This window comes from Sprattus sprattus, assembly GCF_963457725.1.
Source record: "Sprattus sprattus genome assembly, chromosome: 14".
Taxonomy (NCBI): Eukaryota; Metazoa; Chordata; class Actinopteri; order Clupeiformes; family Clupeidae; genus Sprattus; species Sprattus sprattus.
Window position 1 is genome coordinate 7183235 of NC_137912.1, and position 2500 is coordinate 7185734.

The window sequence follows — 2500 nt, forward strand, 5'->3', positions numbered from 1 at the left end:
TCCAGTCCCACACGTTTGCATAACTTGATATTCCCTCACCATGTACTGTATATCTCTATGTTATGAAGCATATAGGACCTTGTGATAATGACAGTGTCGGTCCGCCATACATCGCTTTCACTGGAACCTCCATGCCAACCCTAACTAAGACGGAAAAGAAACAGATTTTTTTTTTTTTTTTACAATTAAAAAACACACCCAGTGAAATGTGAAATCTATACTCTTTGCATGTGACGATGACAACGATCCATATTTGGATATGTGGGAGCAACATATCAATACTAACCTTACTGTGATGTGGAACTGTGTTATAACGGGGCTTGTATATCCGATGCCTTTGACAATCACGTGCACATATCAGAGTTTCTATCATGCTGAACACCAAGGGAAGAATGAGAGATTGTTTTTGTTTTACCTTCAAATAAATCCTGAATGACCATTAAGCAAGCCCATGTCTGTCTTGTTTGTATAACTCAAATGGAGCAAATGGACATCAGCCTGAGTGAATGTATGTTTGTCACTTGGACATTTGTCCCCTCCCCTTCGGAAGAGGGCTTAAAATACACACACACACACACAGGCACACACATCGGACCCCTTCACCTGTGGACCCCAAGGCCTGCCTTAGCAGCCTATTACCTGTCGATATTATGCCGTCCTTATGGAGATGATCCCCAATCGCCTCTAAACACATGGCAGCATCTGCGCATGAGTGACAGGTTGCAGGGACGAATGCAATATCGTTTTCTATTTCTTGAAAAAAAAAAACAGTATTTATTGTTACACCAGGTTTTATTGCTCTTGCGCTTGACTGTTCTCTCCCTTGTACGTTGCTTTGGACAAAAGCGTCTGCTAAATGACTAACGTAAATGTAAATGTAAAATGCAATATACCTCTCCATGCTTGCCCATTCAGCTAACCATTAGGGTCTGCAATACAGCAATGTGCTTCAGGGAATAGACCTGTTCTCCAGCCTCTGAATATTTATCATATTTATTAAACTCCCTGCCAGGGCGGGGTAGACATTTTCAAACTAGTAAGGAATAAACCAGCACTTAGTTTTTCTGTTTTTAGCTGCTCCAGCTACCAACCAGCTTAACAATCCAAGTAATCGACATTTGGGTGCGCGCAAATTCCCAAACTAAACCTCTCGACTTCATAAGTGCATAGTTTGAGCTCTTTTTTCTGTTCGAATTCCATCACGAGAAACAGACACGATTCAACATTGTCCTCAGTGACTCCTTGTTCCTTTTCTTTATGAACTGCAGGTTTATTTTGTGAATTTCTGAGTGTGCAACTCGATGTTGATTAATTAAATCTCTTAAATTGGAAACAAGAAACGCTTCAGGGCAAAAGCCACTTTCACTCATTCATTCATTAATGTATTTATGTGTCTGTTAATGTTTTTAGCAGAGTTAACAAGCATTTAATGGACCACATCTCGCTGGAGGGTTCCGTTGGGTATGGAGTCTGTGGGCCGTCCTGGCAGAGGTTTGCAGGTACGGGACCTGGAGCTGGGTGAGAGTTTACGAGGAAATGGCGTGGAAATGGAGAGTGGCTGAGAAGCTGTTTTTCCATCTCCGAGGTGCTCCTGGGGGATGCGGGGTCGTTAGCGGAATGAGCTTAGATAGAATAGAAGTCTTACCCATTGCAGTTGCTATGCAGATGCAGAATGTTTACGGCACAGGTACAAAATAGAACAGATAATAGCGTTCTTTAGAACTCGACTGTCATTGGTTACAAAATACTAAATATTATGAGATCAGTAGGACAAGGAAGCTGTTTTTCCATCTCCGAGGTGCTCCGGGGGGATGCGGGGTCGTTAGCGGAATGAGCTTGGGCTCTATTTGGACAGGCTGATGTTTGCTCTCCATGGGCTGGAGATTAGGGGTGCATTAGGTTTAACTGGGCCCTTCCTTCCCTCTCCACATTCCCACTCACACACACACTCGTTCTCTCACCTCTTTCCACTCATCTCTCTGTGTGCACTGCTCTCACACACACACACACACACACACACATACGGTCTTAATCTCCAACTCTCACATTTTTTGTCACCTGTGTGCCAGGAAAAAACACCTTTTTTTCCTGTTATACATGCACGCACACACACACACACACACACACACACACACAATCACACATACACATTTTTCATTCACAATCTCTCACTTTTTTCTCTCTTCTCGCACATAAGCACACACTCCAGCTCTGGCTCAACCCTTTGCGTTTGCATTCAACACTGCTGAGAGGCTTTGTGTGATACAGTTAGCCTCGGAGCTGAGGAGTGATGATGATGTAGATCCTGATGAATGACACCTGCCTGCCTCTGACCGTCATGGTGAGATGTTAGTGTGTAACACGGGTGTGATATGAACAGGTTTGGATGCTCTGAACTTTGATGCTGAAGAGAAATTATGAAGGGTTCAGGCCAGATTGTGGTATAAGTGATATACAGCTTCACCACCGCCCTATTACAGGCTCCCTTTTGCACCTTTAA